This window comes from Tiliqua scincoides, chromosome 1, assembly GCF_035046505.1.
Source record: "Tiliqua scincoides isolate rTilSci1 chromosome 1, rTilSci1.hap2, whole genome shotgun sequence".
In the NCBI taxonomy this organism is placed as follows: domain Eukaryota; kingdom Metazoa; phylum Chordata; class Lepidosauria; order Squamata; family Scincidae; genus Tiliqua; species Tiliqua scincoides.
This window is the reverse complement of record NC_089821.1, coordinates 274,261,059-274,285,958: the sequence shown is the minus strand read 5'-3', so window position 1 is coordinate 274,285,958 and position 24,900 is coordinate 274,261,059. Positions and strand designations below refer to the sequence as shown.

Here is a 24,900-nt window from a genome sequence, read left to right as displayed (position 1 = left end):
CTGATCCATGGGGCTCTTCTTAGGTTCTTAATTCGTATGTTAGGAGGCCCTTTGTTGCAGACCAGAAAGCTGCAAACAGGAAATGTATATGGGGGTAGCAAAAAGCCAGTACAAGGTGGAGCAGGATGGTAGAGTGACTGTGGGCCCCCAGAAGGTCTGTGGTTTTCACAGAGGTTGCCCACTCATGACACTAGAAATGCTGATACATGGACCAGACCTTGGTTCTGAGGAGGAGTCCCCAGAGTTCAAGGGCAGGGCAGGCAGCAGGTTCAATGTCAGAGCCAGGGGCACTCTACCAGGCTGGTTGCACTCTACTCTTTCAGCGACCCTATTCCCAACAGAGAAGCAGTGGCTGAGGAACTGGCCCAGCATGCATCAACGGGTTTTTGAGTCTGCCCATAGCATGGACAGTACCACAAGGAGGGTGTCATACTTGGCTCTTTAATTTGCATTGTCATTGGCCAACCCCAGTTATTTGCTGCTCAGCTAACTGGGATCGAATTTTAACTGGGCTTTATGGCCCTAGCTTACTCAGTACAATGCTTAATCGTGTCCTATCTGGGCTGAAAGAAATGCAGACGGGTCCTGCTGGAAATGAAAATGCAAAAACGCTTCTGTTTCTCTAGCACAGTGAAACCCTGATAGAATTGCAACCAGCGAGGTCATACGGCATATCGGTAGAATCACAGTCTTTAGAACACCGTTATTAATGCGTGCAACCTTGCAATCAGTGAGGATAAGAGCACAATTTCCAGATGCCAATGATTTGGATATCCTATCTTATTTGGCTGTTTACATTTAAATAACGCAATGGTTATACATTGAAATCGAAAAAGCCACTAGTGGATGGCACATGCTGAAATAATTTCTCTTTTTTTTCTTGGAGATCCTGGACCGTATATTGCTCTGTGTTTTTACAATTTGCTTGAGCAGAGCACATATTAAACAGAGAGAGAGAGAGAGAGAGAGAGAGAGAGAGAGAGAGAGAGAGAGAGAGAGAGAGAGACTGACTCATTTCTCATTTCTTCTGCCATTATGGAAATAAAAGGACCAGGGCTTCAGTTCGTTGCTGACACTGCCGCGGAAACATGCAGCTCTCTAACCTCCAGTACAATGTACCCATAAGGTACCAAGCATCAAAGCATATTAAAAGATATTAACTGCATATTTGCTTATGAACAAGATAAAAAGCGGTAGGGCCCCCAGGTTCTCAAGCTGTGAGTGGAACAGCTTTGCAATTTGCCTGCAAAACTGCATTTTGATCTTAATGAATATAAAATGGCTACCATTAAAAGTAAAACAGATTATTCCAGGCCTTTCAGGGCCCATAGCTCTTTGACGGTCATGGAGGGCCACTATGATCTTTCATTAAAATCTCACAGCAGGCCTCCCTCGCTGGCAAATCAAGCCTTGGCTGTCGAGGCGATTGGCTACATTTAAAAGTAATTTTCCGAAAATCTACACAGATTTTCAATTTGGTAATGAAAGCCGTAAGAGAATGCAGCAGGCAGCGTTCTGTCGAATGTCATTACTAATCCAGCGCCCGCATTCATTAGGAATTCAACTGCCCCCGTAACTATCCAACTGATGGCAGCCTGCCATTTCAGCTCAGTTGTAATCTCCATTTGTTAATGAGTAGCATGTGTTAATTGTTGTCGGCATTCCTGCCACACATCCCTTCCATAACAACATATTTTACCTGCTGAAAGGTGACGGCGAGGCACACTGTCAGCATGCGGGCTGTCAGCAGAAGGGGGATTTGGGAGGCTAGAACAAGGGTTCAGAATCTCTTGCAACAATGGGACAAAGAGAGAGAGAGAGAGAGAACGAACACACATGCATGGTTGTTCAGCAGAGCTGCTGCCATATGTATCTGCTCTGCCTTTCAAATCTTTGGGGAAGAGCAAAAAACAGCATACAGCTTGCATATACGAATTGTCATGCTGGATCCAACTAAAGGTCTAACAGCAGGGCACTCTCCCTTCATGTCACTTCGGCCAGGAAGACATTGAGGAGGGAACAGTCTGCATAAATGCTGTTCTTCAACATCACTGTCTCACCTGAAATAGAACATTCATGTCTCTGACGTGTGGGTGACACGCAAGTTCTCAATGCCAGAACAATATGTACATCTTACAGCTGGTGGATATTATGGTGTTCCTTTTCTAGAAGTGCAAAAGTACTCTTGGTTGCAGCTGTCACTTCGTTACCCAGGAGCAAGGTCAGATCCAGGAGCTGAGCTCCTTGTGTTCGCCTTTGTCCAAGACTAGGGATCTGGCACAGTTCTGGTTCATCTGTGACCCTGATCCCAAGCCTTCTTCTGGCCATGACTATCCTTAACTTTTCACTTCTGGATATGAATCAGCTTATGCCACTGCATCATCCATTTTTTCCTCCTTCCAAAATAGTGTCCATTATGCCCAGTTTTTGTGAGTTGCCCAGAGCAGTCAGAGTAAGCCATCTTTTATATCATGAGTTTCCAAACTATAGCCAGGAGGCCACATCCGGCCCCCCCATAAGATTTTATCTGGCCCACAGCAACTTAATATATTTTTTTATTGCTCACTTTTTTTTTTTGCTAACGTTTGACATTTTTACTCATTATATATAATTTCTCCATTTCAGCAGGGCATTGTTTCTTTGTATGTCACATTTTTCTTTTGTTCTGAATCATATCACACTGATTACAAAAGTTGGTTGGCAACCTTCAGTCTCGAAAGACTATGGTATAAGCCTACAGCACCCGGTATTCCCAAGTGGTCTCCCATCCAAGTACTAACCAGGCCTGACCCTGCTTAGCTTCCGAGATCAGACGAGATCGGGTATGTGCAGGGTAACAGTTGCTGCTGATTACAAAAAAGATACAAGTAAAACTTACTCATTCATTAAAATTTCATTCATTCATTTATAAGTCTGATATTTTTCAACCCTCAAAAATGTGTAAAATATATGATGTGGCCCTTGTACTGAAAGGTTTTATGTAATGGTCTCATAAGAAGCAACCACTCTAGGACAGGGGTGTCCAAAGTTTTTGGCAGGAGGGCCACATCATCTCTCTGACACTGTGTCGGGGGCCGGGGAAAAAAAGAATAAATTTACATCTAAAATTTGAATAAATTTACATAAGTTTACATAAATGACTATATTAAAGATGAACTTATATGAATGAATGAAGGTCTTGCAATAGCTCAAGGCCTATAAAAGTCCTGGCACAAAGCAAGGCCATCCTTTCCTTTGCTGCCACTGCTGCATCAAAGACGTGAAACAGCAAGTAGTGGAGGGAGCCCTCATCCCACAGCTCACGTAAGAGGTCAAACAGTTGCCCTCACACTGAAAGCAGTTGCATTGGGCCAGTGAGGGCGCCAACAAATCTCTGGAGGGCCAGAGGTTCATTGGAGACTAGGGGCTCCCTGAGGGCTGCATTGGGAGTCCTCGAGGGCCGCAAGTGGCCCCAGGGCCAGGGTTTGGGCACCTCTGCTCTAGGAAAATGTTATGCAGTATCATTGTCTGCCTTAAACTTGGAAGAGCTCCCCCTATCACAAGGAGCAGGGACAGCATATTTTATTTATTTATTTATTTATTTATTTATTTATTTATTCATTCATTCATTCATTCATTCATTCATTCATTTATTCATTTCCAGTATTTGTACCCCGCCTTTCTCCCCAAGGGGACCCGAAGTGGCTGGGACAAACATTCCTGTCCCCAAATGTTGCTTCCTAAGATGGATTCTTTAGTTGGCTTCATGATCCGTTCAGCTTTGTCTGTGCCAGCATGAAATGGAGTAGAAACTTACATGTGTAGATCTCCACCTGTGAAATATTCGTGCAAATTCAAAAAGCACAAGAAGTTCAATGGTTCCTCAAGCAGGTGTGCTCATGTAGCACATATACAATTCTCTAGCTATACTGGTCCTACTACTTTGAAAGTACCTGGTTGAAAAACATCCTGAGGCTATTGTGGCTGTCCCAGGGACAGTGGCTTATGTAGGGTATGGCAGGGAGGGGATGTGGCCTAAGTGCCACTTGAAGGGTGCTATCATGGGGTTTTGGGGGCATTGCCGCTGCCAACTGCTGCTGCTTGACACAAAGGCAATACCGCTGGGCACCCTGATCCTGCCTTGCCCTTGCCCTTCCATCGCAGACTACTCAGTTGCCAGAGAGCACAAGGAAAACCCTGCCAGGCACTCCCAGCTGCTCTTGCAAGGATGCAGACTCCAGCCACTCACATGGCTGCCTGGCTGCCTGCTCCATCTAGCTTTGCTCGCTGGCTCCACCCGCCCTCCTTCTGATAGAGGCTCCCCTTTCACTGATCACAAAGAGGAGGAGGTCCCCCTTCCCTCTGGTGGAACCCAGAAGTAATGTCATGATGTCACATGACATCACAAAGTTGTGTGACATCATGACCTCACCACCTTGGGCACCACAGGCCTCTGGGTACGCTGCTGCCCAGGGAGACTTAACACAGACAAAACCATCTGCCCAGTTACCACAGCATACTATTGACAGCATTTGCTCTTCGTGAAGAGCTTCAGATAATGATATCCACAAACAAGCAGGTTTAGTCCAGTCTCAAGCTATTTAGGTGAGTGCTTGTAACTTTTATGGCTAGAATGAGGGTTGTTCACCATGGGGATACCTGAGGCATCCCTTCCACAACTACAATGTGTGTTGTGGTCCTAAGTCCAATATTATGTCTGTTCTGATACAGAGAACCCCATAAAATAATACATACTTGAGACTATCTCAACTCCTTTTAGTGCAGTGTAAAGCATGCATGCTATCTGGTGTCTATATTCCTCCTCCCCTTCTTAGTGTAATAAAAGATCACTGTTGTACAAGCCCCCCCTCTCTCTGTGTTGTTGTTTTTTAAAAAAATATACAATTGCATTCTGTGTATGGAGTTATGATCAGTGCTGTCGCTAGGATTCACATCAACCAGTGCGGGAGGCCTGCAGGTCACCCCATGCAGTGGGCGGGGCAACACCCCAGGTGGTGGGCATGGTGATGTACCATCACCCCACCCCCACTGGTTTTTTGGCTGTAGCTTTTGTTATAACACAGATATTTCAGCGTGGTTTGTTTCATTGCATTCTGCATGAAATTACACATTGAGTGATATATAACATAATGAGATTATTCCTCCAAATTCTGATTTTAGTGATTTTGAAAACTTGTAGAGTCTCACACACACGCAACCCGTGTCAGCTTACTAACACCTTATTGCAGCAGTTCTCAAACTTTTAGCACTAGGACCCACTTTTTAGAATGACAATCTGTCCAGGACCCATTGAAAGTGATGTCATGGCCAGAAGTGACGTCAACAAGCAAATTAAAATAAATAATTATAAATAATTAAATTAAAATAAAAGAAATAATTAAATAAGAGGGAGCCAGTCCTGTTCCACCAAGTGAATCTACTCTGAAGTAAGTCCTATTGTGGTCAATGGGGCTTACTTTCAGGAAAGTGCGGGTAGGATTGTAGCCTGTGAGCCCAATCCTATGCATGTCTACTCTGAAGTAAGTCCCATAGTGGTCAATGGGGCTTACTTTCAGGAAAGTGTGGGTAGAATTGCAGCCTGTGAGCCCAATCCTTTGCATGTCTACTCTGAAGTAAATCCCATAGTGGTCAATGGGGCTTACTCTCAGGAAAGTGTGAGTAGAATTGCAGCCTGTGAGCCCAATCCTATGCAGGTCTACTCTGAAGTAAGTCCCATAGTGGTCAATGGAGCTTACTCTGTAGCTTGCCTGCAATAACCCCTCCCCCCCAAAAAAAAGAATCAGTGAGATTTTCGGCCCTCCCCAGTGCCCAGTTTAAAGTTCTTTTATTTCAGGCATATCAAAATAAACACCCACCTGGCTTTGCAAGAAAACTTGCCCCTTACCAGTTGAAGCCTCTTTTCTTTGCCCTTTTCAGGGGGGGGGGGGAGGCTGCCTCTGGAGCATTTGTTGCGCTTCAGTTCCTTCGGATTGAGACCATTCTGGTGTCCTCACATTCCCCTTTGCCTGGCCTGACCACCAGCCAAGGCTTGTCTGCCTACTAGAGTAAACACGACCGTGAGGCTGCTTCACTTTTCATAGGGCTCAATAGACTGCGGCTGGGAGGGAGGCAGGGACCTCCTCCCTTTTGTGTTTTTGGGGGCTGCATTCATTGGATCGGGACCATTCTGGTGTTTTTGAATTCCTCTCAGCCTGCCCTTTCCGAAGGACTATGGCAAGTTCGCCTACTCACGAGTAAACGCGCGATATGGCTCACTTTCACTTTCCATAGGGCTCCATGCATTTTTTCTTTCCTTTTTTTGGGCATAACTTTTGAAGGAAAGGAGCGATTTCAATTCTGCTTTTTGCATTGCACTCTGCCGGGAATTCCACATCCAACGGTGTATGACATGATGTGGTAGCCCCTAATGCTGTGATTTTAGCACGTCCTTCCCCTAGGGTGCGTCACCCCCCCCGGTGCGTCACCCAGTGCAGCCTGCACCCCCCACACCCCCTAGTGACACCAGTGGTTACAATACCTCAGTGTAACAAAACAGAGGTATCTGGTGCTGTAATAGCTCAGGGAACAGCAGAAGTGAATTTACAAAACTGTAATGTAAAATGAAAGTAGCCTTTCAGAAAGGGGGAAGCCGAAACAGTCAATAAAGCAGGATGTATGCAATGGGATGAAGCCGACCAAAGAGCGAAACAGAGGTCTGGAACCGGGGAAAGGAGAGTCTGATCTTCATTGCAGCCAAACTTTTGCTGGGAGGTGAGAGTCATGCTGCCCTCCACTGGCTGTGTAAAAGAAAGATCATCAAATCTTTGCTTCATTTGTTCCAGGTTGTGAAAAGTGAAGCAAGGAGGATGGAACAGATGACTGGGAACAAAATGCAAAAAAAATCAAAACAAAAATGATTGCAAGAAAACAGGAGGTAAATCTGGGAGTGAAAGGAAGACGAGGCTTTGCACATTCTATAAAGGCTCGGTTCAAACACCGCACATTTCCTAGAAGAAAAGCACTTTCTGTGGACCATCAGATGCCGTGAATGCACTGCATGCAGGCATATATGTGCACTTATAGGGTGTTTATTTTAGTTTTACTTTAAATTGCTTCTAGTCTAACTTTCCTGTCCTTACCCCCACCACTGCAGCAGCCAGCAGCCCCTTCCGAAAGCCAGTCGGCATCAAAACATGCCAGTTGCCCCATCTTCCAGTTCCTTCAGCTAGACTGCGCCAGTCTCCCCTTTCGCATCACCAGTGAGCAAGTGTGCCGGGATTAAACACTACAAAACAAGCAGCCTCGATTTGCTTGTACTATGATTGCATCTACATGTTGGCAACCTTCAGTCTCGGAAGACGATGGTATCGCGCTCTGGATGGTGGTTCTGGCACAGCGTCTAGTGTGGCTGAAAAGGCCGATTCGGGAGTGACAATCCCTTCCACACTGGGAGCATCTATTTCCAGGAGAATTTGTTGTTGTGTACAGGCAGGGCCAGCTTTAGGAGCTGTGGGGCCCAATGCAAAACATTTTTGTGCCCCTCACGGCCCCCTTTGCTCATGAGGATTAGTGGCAGCGGTGAGGTATCAGGTAGTGGCATCACTGCCAGCTGCTTCCAGGGAGACTAATTTCAAGCCAGTGGAACCCAGGGGCAGGTGGAAGGAAGGGCCATCCAGTGGCAGTGCTCTCTCACCACACTTCCCTTGCATGGAAGATTCCATGCCGGAGTGTCAGCTACAGAGAGTTGCTGGCTGTGGCTGCAGGCACCCCAAGCACCGCCCTAGTGCAGGGTCCCTCCAGTCGTGGGGCCCAATTTGGCCCAAGTGGTCAAATTGCCCTAAAACCAGGTGCTCTTGCATGTTGGTAAAGCCCCCCCCCCCCTAGAAAATTTTGATATGACTAGGGATTCAGTCAAGGGGGAACAGGGTGAAGCAGAACTCTGGGACTTCTACTTTAGCAGGTGTGGTCGCAGGTGCTGCTACCATATAGGCGCTGCCTTTGAAACTATTTTCAGAGGCCCTTAACCGAAAAGACGCATCAGGCCCAGCAAAAGGCAATCAGAGAAATTTGCTCAGGGGCATAACTGATTGCCTTCCAACTCCCAATAATGGGAGACAAGCCACCTTGGGTTTCAAATGGGCCACAATTTTATTGTAACACACGGAAAAAGACTTGCAGTGGACCTACCTCAGGTCCCACTTTCCCGGGGCATTTCCCAGGGCATTTAATTTAAGAGTTATATCCCAGGGCATTTAAGAGTTTCCCAGGGCATTTAATGCCATCATTGCTCACTTCTGTCCAGGCAGCAGCAGTAGCTGCCCCAATCCTAAATAAGTGTAGGCTGAAGTTTTTAACTGGAATCCCCTTTTTTTGACAACCCTTTATATACCACCAATCCAAATAGATACAATGGCAGAAGAGAATCAACCAAGTAAACATAAAACATAAGAGCCTTGCTGGATTAGGCTAAAGGTCCATTTGGTCCAGCTTCCTATACCTCACAGTGGCACACCAGATTCCTCGGGGAGCACACAACAACATACCTACATCCAGTGCCACTTTCGTGCACCTGGCCTACTTCTAAAACCAGGAGGTTGCACAAACCCATCATAGCTTGTGACCTGTCATAGACTTTTCCTCCAAAAATCTGTCCAATCCCCTTTTAAAGGCATCTAGTCCAGACACCATCACCACATCCTGTGACAAGGAGTTCCACAGACTAATTACAAGCTGGGTAAATAAATATTTTCTTTTGTCGGTTCTAACTCTATGAACACTCAGTTTTCGTGGATGTCCCCTGGTTCTGGTGTGGTGTGAGAGGGAAAAGAATATTCATCTCCTGCATAATTTTGTGCATCTCAATCATGGCCACCCTCAGGTGCCTCTTTTTTTGTACTGAACAGCCCTAAATGCCATAGCTTTTCCTCTTAAGGGAGGTCCCCCAGCCCAGTAATCGTTTTGGTCATTCTCTTCTGCACTTTTTCTAGTTCCACTATGTCCGTTTTGAGATGTGGTGACCAGAGCTGGACACAATACAGCGATGTGGCGCTACCATTGATTGTGCTGAAAAATAAACCACTCTGAGTCTTCCTACAGTTCCAAATATGCCTGCACAGCAACCACAGGCCATAAGACCAGATCCTTGAGGGTCACGGGCAGTCCATTCATAAGCAGGCATACAGAGTTCCAGTGGCAGGTCCTTTATGGCTGTTGCAAATATGACACACTCTCCAGAGCAACTGGGCCACCACTGCAAACAGTGGCCGCAGTCCACCAGTGGATCTGTCACATCCCCTGGTGCCAGTAAGTCAGCATGGGTGGGAAGGGAGCCAGGGAGGGGGCAGAATGGAACAGGGAGGCAGATGAATGGGGAGGAGAAGGGGTAGAATGGGGGCTAGACTGAGGCCTGGAAGTGAGCAGGATCGGCAGCAGCATTGCTTCCAATATCCTATTCCACTTTCAGGCCTTGATCCACCTTCCCAGGTCCACTCAGTTCCAGTATGTTCCAGTACTGGATGCTTCACCCCACATATGGGAACAGATGTTCCCTTACCTGGAGGGGACCTCAAGGATTGCCCTTCCTGTAAGATTCAGTGTGCACTTCAGTGGTATGGCTACATCAGCACATAATCCTCACAGGACCTGTGCCTTAGTCAGTTGGACCTGTATCTTTCTGTTGTTGTAGAGCTCCAGGGCAAACCGAGGGAATTAATGATGAGGCAGCCAATCAGCTGTCCGCCCACAGCCTGCTGACCTTGTGCAGATCAGAGAAGTCAAAATGCTGGCCCCCGTGATCCCTTGAGGACGGCACACATGTCTGGACCAAGGGACTACTTGAAAGACAATATATAGCTCATGTTATATTCAGGCAACACTCCTTTGCACTTGTGCATCAATAAAACACACCCCAGAAAGAACCTTGATACAATGATGTCTACAGTTCCATCAAATTGCTTTTTGGAAGTGTTCTATTGGTGCACTAAAAATGTGCACTAAAAATGTTGAGAGGGAAATCTCACATTAGCAGACCAATCCAACCTGCTGATGCAGGCACAGCAAGGAGGCACACTCTGCATCCTATGGTGGGGGGGGGGGGAGAGTTGAAGCAGTCTCCTCAGGGAAAAGTGAACTTTTTTTTTGCTTGCCCTGGGGAAATCTCTCATAGACCCTCTGGGACTCCTTGGTCCTGTGCCAGCTATTTTGCTTGGGCAGGACTGAGGCATGCAAACTTGGTGGAAGGGAGCGGTAGAGAGAAAGGATTTAACTACATGCTTGTACAACTGAACTCACCCCTCCCTCTCTTATTCTCCCCCTGCCTCTCCCCCCTCTCCATCCAGAAACTCCCCCGTTCTTCCCACTGCCTGCCCCCACTGCCACCTTACATTTCGCCAGCGAAAGGTGGTCTGGCCACCTGTCCCCGTGTGAGGTCACCAATTGTGCCGACGGCCTTTTGGGACTAGCCAGGGGTGCCGTAATGTGAGGCACCATTAATGTAGCCTATCTTTGAATCCCAGATGCAAGGGAGTGGCAACAGGATGTTATCTTGCTCCCTGAGGTATCTGGTGGGCCACTGTGAGAAACAGGAAGCTGGACTAGATGGGCCCTTGGCCTGATCCAGCATGAATCTTCTTATGTACTTATGAAGCTCCTATTAAATTTTGCCTGCTTGGTGGGGGTGGGGGTGGTGGGGTGGGGATGGTGGATGAAATTTGAAATTAAGTTCATGAATTTGAGCAGAGGGGTTCACATTTTGAGCCCCCCTTTAAATAATCTCTCACTCCCTAGGGCAACCTAGTTTCCTGGAGACCCCAGTTCTACCTGAATTTGTAGAACTGGCCTTTTGATATCAGATCTTCATCCTGACATCAGGAACTCTTTATAGCTCTTTTCTGGTTTGCTTTCCAATGCCTTCTTTCTGCCACTTTGTTACAAACTTATAAACAGTCGCAATAAAAATGATATTTTTTCCACTCTTGATAATGTTTCAGAGAGAGAGGAAGCAGAGAGGCTAAAAGATACATGACATTCACTGATTTCTTCCCTGGAGCCACAAAAACCCACACGAGCAATTTCTTCATTTGACCAAAATGAATGGTCATCCGAAAAACAAATGTAAGTTTGGTATCGCTGATTTGGGCTGAGACAGCTTAGGGGCTTGAACTTAATAGACTTCCTCTAACGGATTAGGATCTTCCCAAGATGCCTGCATCTTTCTGTCAAAACAGATAGCTGCGTCCAAAGCCCAGGCGTGGGGTCGCCCTTGATCCATGACCTTCGAATACAAAATAACAGGCGAAAGGACGCTGTGAGACTTCATGGGAAGTTTCTTTGAAGCGTGTTCATTTTAACATGACGGCCTTTTACAGAGGGTGGGGTTAGGGGAGGGGGCAGGGAAAAGAAGCAAGGCAAGAAGACAATTAAGCATTAAAGGCCTGATTGATGCTTAGACAGAATGCCTAACAGGAAAAGCACATTTCTCTATTCCAAAAGGACCAGGCAAAGCCATCCCTAAGAAGGGATTAACTGTTATCTGATGATATTACTATGGGATTACTGATGTTTCGCATTGACTATATTTATGAAGAAAGAAAGAAAGAAAGAAAGAAAGAAAGAAAGAAAGAAAGAAAGAAAGAAAGAAAGAAAGAAAGAAAGAAAGAAAGAAAGAAAGAAAGAAAGAAAGAAACCCTTTTGGGGGGGGGTGATAAAACTGATTTCACTAAATCTATTTGCTTTTGCTTTTGTTCAGCATCTTAATAGATGTTTACAAAGTTGTGTTTATAGTCACTAGTTGGAGTAACTTTAATTTGGCAGTCAGGCTTCCTGCTGTAAGCAACATATTTCAAGGTCAACATCATTTCCAGCTGCACACTGGAAGTCCATGATAGTGGGTAGTTAGTGTTGTGTTCAGTGTCTTTGAACCCAATCCGATCCCCTCCACCACCCATTGATGTAGCAGTGCCAAAATGGTGACTACTACATCTTATGGTGGGGGCAGTCCAGGAGTCTCCTCTAAGTAAGGGAACAATTGTTCCCTTGCCCTGAGGTTAGCCTCCACTGCAAAGGTGGGTCTGCTCAGACCTACAACAGTTATTTTGCTGGTGCAGGTCCGCACTGACCCATGCCACATGATTGGGCCCAAGAGGAGGGTTAGGATATCGGCATCACCATGCTGCCAATTCAGCCCCACTTCTGAGACCCAATCAGCCAATCCCTGCCCCTGCCCCATCCTTGCCTGCCCCCGTTTCGCCCTCTTCCCACCTCCATTCAACTCTCCCACCACCTCTCTTTCTCATCGCTTCATCTTACCTGTTCCAGCAAGTGGGAGAAACTCCAATGTCTGGCTACATTGCCATCTATGCTACCAATCTTTTTTTTGCTTGATTGAAAGATAAAACTCTGAGCTTGATTTTAGCTTGCTGTGTATCATTTAGGGCACAATCCTAACCAGGTCTACTCAGAAGTAAGTCCTATTTTGTTCAATGGGGCTTACTCTCAGAAAAGTATGGTTAGGATTGCAGCCTTAGTGTGATTGACAGCTTTTGTGCTGTCAAGTGGTCTATAAATTTTAAAACACAAAAGTAAGTAAAAACAAAGGGAAGTGAAATGAGTTTCTGTAAAACAAGTGAAATTTCTTGGCAGGTTTTTGCATACCCCTAATTCTCTGACACATGCCCACTGCCAGTGCCCATCAGCCACAGAGACATCATGGATCTTCACTTGCTTGTTTTCAGCTTCTGAAAAGTTATCCTGATATCATTCTGCCATCTTCTAGGTTATTAGATGCATCAGAGTTGTATTGAGTTCATAAAATCTGAAAAAAAACCTGATAACTGTGGAGCGCCCCTTGGAGAGATTCCATATCAAGGAGCGGATTCATTGATTTAAAGCTCTAAAGGATTTGGGCCCTGAATATTTGAAGTATCACCTCCTTCAGCATGAAGCTGTCTGCATGCTGAGATCATCAGAAGAGATCCTTTTCCACAATCCACTGGTGACATGTGGAGGACAGGGCTATGAATCATGAGACACTAGGAGGTGGAGCCAAACCTAATTGCCTGCTGCACCGCCATAACTCACATTCTAGCAGTACAGCATGCTTTATGCTGTGATAAGCCATACAGCATAGACTGGCTGCTTTTGCAAGTGGTGAGTGGTTTGGCTATGCGCCAGCAGGTCACCATCAGGTCCCAGCACTGGTAAGTCATTGGGTATGGGCAAAAATGGGGCAGGGAAGGGAACAACAGGGAGGAGACTGAAGTGGGGAGGGGTGGATCAAAGCCAGAAAGGGGTTGGTATCAGCAACAGCTGCACCATTGATATCCTATTCCCCTTCCTGGCCTCAATCTACCTACCCAAATCCACTTAAGCCAGCAAAGTTGCTGGCCCAGGTTCAGGCAGACCCATTGAGGCAACAGAAACTTGCCTTGGGGCAAGGGAACTAATATCCCCTTACCTCGAGGAGGCCTCCAGGACCCAGCCTTCCCATGGGATGTAGTGCATACCCCATTGGCGCAGCTGCATTAGTGCAGGGTGAATTAGGTAGGCTTGGGCTGTCTGCCTTCTCATCTGTGATGCCCCTTGAGATGGCTTACAGGTACTTTTTATTGTTTTGGGTATATTTTCTATATACTCTACGTAGGAACATAAGAACAGCTGCACTGGATCAGGCCAAACAGCCCCACTGGATCAGGCCTGAACAGCCCCCACTGGATCAGGCCTGAACAGCCCCCACTGGATCAGGCCTGAACAGCCCCCACTGGATCAGGCCTGAACAGCCCCACTGGATCAGGCACGTACGCTCTGGTCTTTTGTACTTTGGATACAGACCTGACCTGTGGCATGCGATGCTGTAGCTAAGGTGATCTAGGTCCGGTCAGTGCCTGGATGGGAAACGCCTTGAAAACTCCAGGTGTGCTGCTTTGATAGGTGGGCTATGCATGAATGTTATCTTTCTCTGCTGTTGGGGCCTGGGAAATTTATTTGATTTATTGTTTATATGTCTTCAATTATTATTAGCAGCTCTAAGGATCCTTTCTGGTGGAAGAGGTAGGGCAGAAGAGATTTTATAAATAAATGTTTCTTGAATGATCTCTTTGGACCCACAATACCTGAAACAATAACAACCAATGACATCTATCCTTGACAGAAATAGAACACACGAAACTCTCTTGGAATTGTCCTGATGCAAACACAGCGCTCTCCGCAACATGATACATGGGGATAATCATTCCCAACAATTATCAGATTATTCTGTAGATGTTGATATGACAATATACAACAGAGACTTATTTCATATGTACATGGTTTTAAATAGCCTGCATAAAAATTCGCTGCTGGAAAAAAAAATTAATTGGCTCTATTTATTATTTTTAAGCTAAAATAAGATTTTTTTTTAATAAAACGCAATTAAGCAGTATAATATAGTAATAAGTGGAATACACCATAAGGAGTCAGACTAAAATACATGCCTCGTGCAAGAGAGATCCGGTGTTTCAGGAGATTAACAATTATGATCGCCAGTCTTCTTCTGTTTCTGTAATACACCACACAATCTTTTTTAAATTACTTTATTAACCTTTCCTCCTACCACAGAAGTGCCCGATTATAGATAATATTTCAAAATCATCTGAGGTGTAAGTGTGTTTGATTTGCTTGGTAATTATTTGTCTACTTTATTACAGTGGCCAAGCACACAAGCGCCTTGATCAGATTCATTTCAAGTCCAGTTAAGGATGGGGTCAGATCCGTTTGCGCTCTCAGTCCCTTCTGGTCTCACCCCGGGCACAGGAAATTTCACACTGGAGCTGGGGCGGCAGCTGATCTTGTATCCAGCTGCCTGACACTGAGTCAGGCTGTTTGTCCATCTAGCCCAGTCCTGTTGACTCTGCCTGGCAACAGTAGTGGCTCTCTGAGCTCTGCAGAAGAGATTTGCTGCTCTGAGGTACCTCCAGCTGCAGATACCAAGAACTGAGCCTGGAGCCATTGACTTGCAAAATACGGCTACTGCTACAATGTGGGGCCAAACAGCCCTGTTTCTAAACAGTGAGCTTTAGGATCCCTTTGTTAGGATCCCATAACAATGATCCCATTGTTATGATCCCAGATCAACACAAATACATGCATGGCTGCCTGCTAAGAAGGTATATGTCTCAGGTCTGACTTATGTTGACTTTGAATTGGCCATCACAAAGGAGCATCAGAATCACAAGCCTTTGGTAAAAAACAAAACCTTGGTTGTCTGGAATAACTGTCCCCACCTCACTGGCTTGGAGAAGCCTCTAGTAAAATTCTCCAAGAGGCTACACCTCACCTCAATGGCATTGTCAATGCAGGGTGCTTGTGTCACTCCCCCACATGCTACGCAACACCCCCTTACTCAACTTAAGTGATATGCGGCATCCAGAAGTGGTTTGGCAGTAAAGTGATGACATCATAGCATCCTTGTGCCACCACAGTGCTTCTGGAGGTTGCCATTTGTGGCCGTTTGAAGCCGGGAGGGGGCTCATCCACCAATAAACACGGCATGGACCTTCACTCAATGGGGGCTCAAGCAGTACATCAATGCACATCAACAGGGATGTACTACCCATTCACTGCTTTCTATGCTACTGTGTCATCTATTCCAACCTGCTAAACAATGGCACAGTCCTTGGAGCTTCCGAATCTTAAGGTGAATATGACTGTTTAGGGCAGAAAAGAGTGTGCCTCTGCCTCCCGCTCATCAGCCCATCAGCAACTCAGTCCGATCCCTGTGCTACTTGAGACACAGGTCTGCTGAGCATGCAAGAGCATGCAGGAAGCACTACCCCTTTCCCAAGGCTTGGACAAAAAGAAAGCAACCATCTCCAATCCGCCAACATCAAGAGTGAATGTAGCCTCAAGCCTGTGCTTCTAGGGAAAAAAATTGCTGCAGAAACATCCCTTTCAATCCAGGTTAGGGAAAAGACGGTTCTGTTTCTTCATTCTGCAGGTTGGAGGGAAGTCGAGATTTACATGCCTTTAAAGATGAGGATGCCATGAGATGAAACATAGAACCGAGCAGATTCCTGAGGGCCACCATCAGGATAAAAGAGAGTACAAAGCATTGAAATTTTGTTCGCAGCCCACAAATCAGCAAATTCCAGCTAATGCCAAATGCACCAGATTTCCAAAGGCTTGGCTTGTAGTACTTGGTGTCACTGGTCAACTCAGTCACCCATAGACTTACAACACCGCGTAAGGATGTCTGACGTTTAGACCCAGACTGCGCATAAAAATAAAAAAAGCTCACAAAGTAAAATTTCATGTCAGCACAAAGTTGACAGCAAATGATTATAACAGCTTTGGCGCTTGAAAAAAGAGTGTAAATAACTAGGATCCCCCGCGGGCTCTCTGAGCTTGCATGCATAACAACTGTGATGGACAGCCGGCACGGGAAAGTGGAAGAGGAGGAAAAAGTCGTCGCGAAGATGCAGAAATCTCTCCTGCTTCACTGTCACCTTTCTGACTAAATCAGCTACTTTTGTAACGAGGGAGTATTCACATTGCAAACAGCTCATTTTCAGTACCAGCTGCTGCTTTAAGTGGGGGAAAAGGGGGCTTAAATATGGTTGCAGCCATAATCAGTAGCGACTCTCTCTCTTTGTGTGGATGTGTAAATGAGTGGGTTATCAAATTGTCTACAGGCTACTGAGGAGAGCACTGATGAGCCAGTCCACAGAAATGTCTACAGCTAAAATGAATTTGCTCTCCCAAATTTCCCCATGAGAATGTTGATTCTGGAAATTCTCCAGGCATCCTCGGCGTGGTTGGCTATTGGCTCAATTTTGACCCATTTGTGGATTTTGGTTTCAGTTCTAAAAACACCCAAAAAAAAGATGCATGCGTGATTTATGTGTTTGAAGGCTGATACGCCACACTTTCATTTCACAACTCTCAAGGCAGCTCACAACAGATTGCAATCATGCGTGCACAACACACGCACACACACCAGGGCCAACCCAAGCCCTCCAGCTGCCCAAGGCAGTGTGCCACCATGCTGCTTCAATCCTCCCTATGTTACCTTTGCTTGCACATATGCACACATCCCTTTTGAAGTGAGGGGAGGGCAGGCATGTGGATGAACGAATGGGTGCATCCCCATCCACTTTTCCCTTTACTTACCAGGAATGCAGACATTCCTGCTTCATTTTGCTGCGCATTGATATGAAAGGAAGCGGTAAAGTCTTCCCAGCTTGCACTGCTTCCATTTGTATCAAACAGAAGCAATGCAGAGCAGGAACCCTACACATGTCACTCCTGGAAAGCACACTAAAGAGAAGGGGCAGGTCCCAAATCACCTGCCACTTGGGGCTTTCAAGAACATCCCAGATCCACTCCTCCTCCCACCACCCACCCTGATACAAGCCACATCACATTGCTTCATACCTGCACCAGCCATGCACACCCCCAACTCACACATACACACTCACAACAAAAAACCCTTCGTCTTTTCGGCAATGGTGGAGGTCAGAGTGGGCTTCCCTTCAGTCTCTCAGTCACCAGACAACTGGAGGTTGGAGCAGAATACTTTGTTTTTGTTATTGGGAGAGAAGTTGTTATTTGGGGGAGAAGTGACTCCTTCTCTGACCAAAGGTTTGAGTCAGGCTAATCTTCCTCCCCCTGAAGGTGATTCTCAAGGTCCAGGGATAAAAGGAAAACAACACATTCCCCTTGGCTGCCACCTGTATTTCCACAGCAGGGGGCTTCTCAGCATTGTCTGGAGAGGTATTTTGGAAAACAGTGAAAACTAACTGGCAGCCACTGGGAGAAACATCAAACCAGCAGGGGTCAGTGGCCCCCTCCCTTTCAGCCTTCCAGAGAAGGCTGCAGATTTTCCTTTTTCTCCTGGCCTTCACTTCAGAATGAGCTGCTTAAGAGTTTAGGGGTTGTATTTTGTTTTAAATTTTTAATTTTATGACTTTGATGATTATTGCACTTTATACAGTATTTCATTCCTATTTGGGCATTTTACTGTTTATTCAGTGTCATATGCCGCCTTGAGTACTCTGTTTATTCAGAGGGGAAGTAAGTAAGTAAGTTAAGGCGCAATCCAAACTGCGCTGTAAAGCACGTTTTCGCCTCCATGGTAGGAAGCCGCATTGGCGCAAGTACATGCGTCGACGCATGGAGGCCGGCAGAAGCCGATGCGTCGACACAAACAGCAACTGTAGGTATGGGGGGGCGGGGAGGAGGTGGCAGGGGGCGTTTCTGGGTGGGGGAGGATGGGCGATGGGCGGCTCCAGGGGTGGGCATGCAGGGAGCCGGGGGCAGGGCTGGGACCCGGCAGTTATGCAGGATCCCAACCCCTGTCCCTGTGGAGAACGAAGCGGCTTCAAGCTGCTCCGCTCGCCTCGGACTTGCACCACCTCCAGAGGTGGTGCAAGTTTGAGGAGACCCATTGGGGCCAGTAGCCCTTACCCAGGGGTAATGGGAAGAGCTTCCCCTTGCCCCTGGCTGAGCCGCTGCAGCCAACGAACTTGCATTGGATGCAGCGCAAGCCTCCTGGCTTGCCTGCTCCAGCACAGGTTTGGTTTGTGCCCTAAGTAAGTAAGGACCCAATCCTAGCCAACTTTCCATCTCCGGCGTATCCACAATGGAGCCCCATGGAAAGGGCACAAATGTTCCCATACCTTAAGAAGGCCCCAGGGCCTGCCCTTCCACCACAGGATGTAGCACCCCACTGGAACTACTGCACCAGCACTGGAAAATTGGATAGGATTGGGCCCTAAGTAAGTAAGTAAGTAAATAACTAACTAAATAAATAAATAATTTTTGCCCCACCCCAAAATCATCCCATCTCCAAAAATTACCCAGCCCCCCACCTGTTGCCTTATGTCAATGTGGCAATGAAAGTTGGGGTGTGCGCCATTTTGGCTCAGTTCGACATAGATAAACAATTAACACAAAGGATACATAGTACTTGAACACCAGCCAATTGCAAGTGTTTGTATATCTGGGATCCACAATCTGTCAGACAAGAATGACTTGGTGATTAAGCTGTCCTTTAGTCACTGTCTTTTCTATGTTAGGACAGGGGAGATAGATGCAAACAGGAAACATCATCTTTAAAAATTAATTATAACTCTAATTAACTATTCAATTATATGTCTTTTTATTCCCCCCTCCTAATGTATTCCATTTGAGATTCCTATCTGCAAACAAAAATGGCTGGCTACTGGCATTAAACAAAATGCCCTTCAAACACTTTGTTTTAATTTATCTAAACTGAGCAGATGATATGTAATACAACCAGTCTATTGTAAGTGGGCTCTTTTAAGGAGGCCAGTGTTGTGCTTGATTCTTCACGCATGATCCAGGGTGATCTGTGGCTCTAGACTTCAGGCAGAGAACACCCAGTTCATACCGTGAGCTGAAACTACTTGGACCTTGTCACAAACATTTTTGGCAGTGCTGAAAAACATTCTTTTATATATATATATTTTTTTTTCCTTTGCAAGAATGTCTGCTGATTCATTTACACATTGCCCTCTCTTGTTCTCACTCTCAACTTGCCCTTGGTGATAACAACATCAGCATCAGATGGTAACCAACCATTTGACCAGTTACATAGCACTGTGAAATTAACCGTATCCCTGCTGGCTACGTGAACTCTGAAGGCCTGCAATCACATGTGAATTCTGGAAGCATTGTCCACCCTCTCACTTGCCTTTATTGATCTCTGTAGCATCACCCACAGCCAACATTGGGATTGCAGCACATGTTTGCGATTCTGGGCACACCATGATCAATGATTGGTTGGGGAAAAAGTGAAAGACACACTAGGAAGGGCTGGCATCAGCCTCAAAAACATGGAACTCGGAACTGACAGACACAATCCCCCCTCCCCACAATGCCCTTGGACAAAAGCTACAAGTGGGCCGTTGTGGCAAAAAATGGCAATCACCAGTTAAGGCGATCTGCTGCCTGGGCTGCCTGTTTATATTGAGGGGTAGAAGGAAAAAGCCCAACCACAGCTATTCTGCATCGGAATATATTCCTCCTCGGTCAGAGCAAGTTGAGTAAATAAAACTAATGACATATTCCAGTGCACCCTTAGTGACTTTGCCCATCTCTTAGTGTGATGTGAAAAGTTCATGGTTTACCTCTTTATAACAGCATTTAAAAGAGCACCATGTGATAACTGCTGAGGGTAGCACCCAAGGAAGAGATGGCAGCAGCAAGATCGCACCCACCACACCAACACCATACCCGCCATCTCTGACTGTTTCTTCAAACATGCCATGCTCAGACCAGCTGCTCCTTAACTGTGCTCTGAGAGCAGAGCTCAACGAAAAGGCAGCCAAGTCAGCGGCTGCTTACCCAGAAGTAATTGGTGGTTTCATGGTGACATCATCCCAACACCACCAGTTACTACCACGCATGCTTGGAGTGTGTGTGACGCCATGAGTCACCACCCTACGGGACAAACACGGCAGCTTTGCCACAACTTAGCGATGGTGATGGTGGAATTGCATATTCCAAGAACAATTTTTGGTGGTCTGTCAACATTTTGGGGGTTATTTTCCAGAAATTGAACAAAATCCCAGTTTCTCTTGGAAGAAACAAATGTCCATAGCCCCTTATAGATGAATGAACAGGATAAAACATAGCAAGGGAAAGCACTATTGTGATTGCAGGCTCAAGCCTGCCCGATTTATGTTCATTACAAGATAACTAGAAGTGCACTTGTGTGCGCCAGATTCTGTGTTGGTTTTCTTTCTAGTGAATGTCTATAAACAGCTGTTTTTATTCTGCAAGCAATTTTGTGGGGGTGGTTTTACATATGCATGCCTGTGTGCCTGTGTGTGTGTATTTATTACATCTTTCTAAACATTTTTGTTTGTGGGAAATACAATGAAGTTACAAATACAAATAAATTAATAAAACATAAAATCTGAGTTGAGTCTTGTCCTCTCTGCATCTCTGGTTCACTTTGGATCAGCCTTAGAAAATTAACATGTTACATAATTAACAGCAAAACCAGGGAGTCGCATTTGTGGCATAAAATCAATACAAACAAGGACCTTGTGTGCCGAGTCGCCTTTGATTCGTTCTCCATAAGCAGTCCTTGTTACCCATATTAAGGGATGCAGGAATTGTAATTTTACCAAAATAGAAGCTGCAAGAGCAGATCTAAGAATGTGTTCTCCTTTAGCTAAATTAGCATAACCCAGCACATCTGAATATTAAAATTTAACAAGGAGTTCAAAATATCCTTGTATTATCAGCAGAGAGTCATGCCACACAATTTTTTTTATTGGTTCTGCTGGGTAGATATAATTGTATCAATATTTTAAGGTTTGATACATATTGCCCATTATGAATGGTGTCCCTACCAAAACAACAAAAGGCCCCAATATTCAATTGTCAATAAAATAATTGCACGATCTCGATCTTTATTACATTATGTATTATTTAATTACTACAATCAAAATCCTTTTCTGAAGGTAAAACATGATTCGAAAAAGAGGTTTCAGTTTAGTGGATCTATATATTTGATTTACACTTCCGATGTTAGCTTTACATTAAGAATTTATAAGGCATCCATTCAAAATGGTGATATTACATGAGTTTATTCCTTTTGTAATTAGCACAGTCCCCTTAAAGTTCTCTGGCTACAGGAGATAATATTTCAGGGTTTTAATGAGCTTTTAAAGTATAATTGATGTAACAATCGTCAAATTACACATTTCTACCTGTAGAATAATGAAAGAAACAATTTAATGAGAAATGCAATCATTATTAGCAAATGAGCTGCTAAACTATCACTGATGGCATTAAGAAAAAGTATAAAGGCAGAAAGCTATAACTTTCTAAATTCAAATCTTTACAGACGATTGTCAACCTGAAATTAACAGTTGCTATTTTAATTTTGTTTAGAGCTACTTTCTAAAGCAGGGGTGTCAAACATAAGGCCCAGGGGCCGGATGCGGCCCATGAAAGCTTTTTATCCAGCCCCCAGGCTGTCAGCTGCTGAGGTGTCACTGCTGAAAGGGCAGCCCACATAAAAATTGGGCTGTCCCGTATCTTGAAGTATGATAAAGATTTGTGTATTTCCTCTTCTGTCATTTGCAGCTAATGAGTTCCTAAGTGAGAAAGATTGCTTATTTTTGTTTAATGACATCACTTCCAGCCCTCAGCCAGCATCATGGATGCTATTTGGCCCTCTGTATGAAATGCGTTTGACACCACTGTTTTAAAGTTTCCATAATCGGTCATTTACAATGGGTGAGAAATCTCCCCCAGTGCCCCGTTTTTCCTGCTGATTTCCATACCAATTGGTTTTTCCCTCCTTTCTCTTTAAGTCACATAGGTGAACCCTGCCAATCCAGAATCATAGCAGTGGACAGGACAAGGTCACAGTACTGTATATTCAATCAGATTAGACTACTACACGATGATGTCACCAAGGCTAAATGAGATCAGTTAAGTTTGGGATAATGTCCCCTGGCAGGCAATCCAATTCTAATGGCCGCCCTAATGGCTGAATGAGTGCTAACAGCAGTCTTAAAATTCACTCTGACGACGAGCAGAGGTGCATGCTGCTGGACCGCTGGGAAGACGACCAGAGCCTTCCCAGGTGCACCAGTGGATCCTCCGAAAACTCCAACAGTTAATTTGGTGGGGGAGTCAGGGTGGGTTGGGGACAGAAAGGAATGGGCAGGAGAAGACAGAACAGGGAGGCAATGTGGTAGGGGTGGGCAGATTGGGTCTGGGAAGGAGGTAGCGGCAGCAGTAGCTGCCAAATCCTCTCCCCCTTCCCAGAACATATCCCATAGCACTGGCCCATTCTGACCAACACCAGCAAATTTGCTAGCACAGGTCCAATTAGACCCCTCCACACTGTGGAGAATCACCCTGGGTAAGGGGGTAGAGGAGAGCTCCACAGCTGCTCCTCACAGGATGCTGCAGCAGTCCTTTTGGCATCACAGCACCAGTGGGGGAATGAAGAATAGGACTGAACAGCTAGTTGCATGAGTGATCCCATGCCATCAGCAATAGTATGTGGCAGAAGTCACAGTTCTGTGTAGCCAAGCAGAATTGGCCAGTGAAGGCAATTGAAAATGAGAACAAGAGAAAGCAACTGAACAGATGAATACTTTTGGAAGGAGTGCTGAAAAATAATTGAAAAGTGGATATATTTTTGTCACTGCACAAAATGTTCATGAAAACCTGACAGGAAACTCAGCTCAGCCCTGATCTTGTTCCAAATTTTAATGTCAGTTTTCTTTAACTCACAGTTTTCAACTTCACCTTGCAAACGGAAAGATTAGCAGTCCAGTCCCATGCAGAGCCACTCACAAGTCAGTCCCACTGAGTTCAATGGTGCCTAGTCCCAGGTAAGTGTGTGTCAGATTGCAGTCAGGCAGCCCAATCCCACCTTGGTTCCCCCCAGGGGCACTGATGCAGTTGAGCTGGCACGGCTTGCACTGCATCCCATGGCGGAATTTAGCAGGCAGAAAGTCTCATCAGCTTAAGCCCATCCACGCCCCCATTGCTGCCCTCCCCCTGCCCTGTTCTGCCCTGCACTGCTCAGTGCAAAGCTGACTCTCTCCAGTGATCACTGCTCCTTTTGCTGGTGTGCACAGGAAGGCTTCAACCTTCCCACAGTTGTGTCTGGGAGGTGTGCTGTTGCAACATGCTTGACAACACATTTGCAACGGTCTGTGCCAGTGGAGCCCATGCTCTGATGGCACAGAGACCCATTAGGATTGGGCCACATGTTATAGGCTTTGTCCTTGTGGTGACAGTAAACTCAATCGGTTTTCACCCTGGCATAGGACTGGATCCTGAGAACGGAGGGAGGGAGGGGCACCAGGAGCCCCATTCCCCGTTCACCCCAGCCCACCACCATGTGTTTTCATGGCTATGACACAGAGTACTATTTCTTATCTGGCTAATTCCAATTCGATGTTTCTTTGATATATCTTTGATAATTTCCATTCTAATTATAATGAAAAAAATTCTTCAATGTACTTTGTAATAACAATATTTCCTTATTTCTCATTACCCACGGAACAGCCTCTCTCCTGATTCCTGCCGCATGCTTACATGGTGCGCAGCACACCGTTGTCTCCCTTAGCATTTAATCTCTTCATAGTCTGCCAATGTCAAGAGGTTCAGATTAAGCTTGTTAAAGATCTGCTTCACTCTTACTCACTGATGATTATTTATTTAGCAGTTTTATGTAACCCTGTCATTGATAAGCACTCTATTAATTTGCTGAGGGACAAATCAACCTTAGTTCTTTTTCCACCTGCTATTAGATTCAGTGGTGACTGTTTGCAACAAACGGCTTGCCAGTTAATTATAAATTATGGGTCCTCTTTACCTATATTAATTGATATCTCCTCGGCTTTGTAATACTAGACAAATAAATTGAAGGCAAGATTTATTAGGCAATGTATGTCTTGTGTCTCTTGATTAGTACTCTTTATTTTTGAAACATTTATACTTGTTCAGGTGGATTTGACAGCAGTGCACTTCATTCAAGAGCCAGTCCTTGGGCTACATTTTAATGTGGGGGTGTCATAAGCATGAGGGAAAGCAGAAATGCATGGATCTCACCAATTAACTGAACTGACACCCTCTGTAATCATTCAGGCTTACATAACAACTGGTGTGGCAGTTCCAGAGTCGAGGTGTTAAAGGTAAAGCAGTGGCCTGATCCTATCGAACCAGTGTCAGCCATCCGTCTGCACTGAGGGTCGCAAATGTGCCATAAGGCACACCTTATGTCGGATTGGGATTGTCACTCCCGAATCGGCCTTTTCAGCCACACTAGACGCTGTTCCAGAACCACCTTTCAGAGCGCGATACCATAGTCTTTTGAGACTGAAGGTTGCCAACTATGTCGGATCCAGAACTCCACATCGGGCCTACTGGTCCAACATGAGGCTG

The 24,900-nt window shown here is 45.6% G+C and overlaps 1 pseudogene; it reads right to left on the bottom strand.

Annotated features, from left to right (window-relative positions):
• Positions 1-2,731: 2,731 nt before the first annotated feature.
• Positions 2,732-2,851, bottom strand: LOC136637995 (5S ribosomal RNA; annotated as a pseudogene).
• Between the last annotated feature and the right edge of the window lie 22,049 nt (positions 2,852-24,900).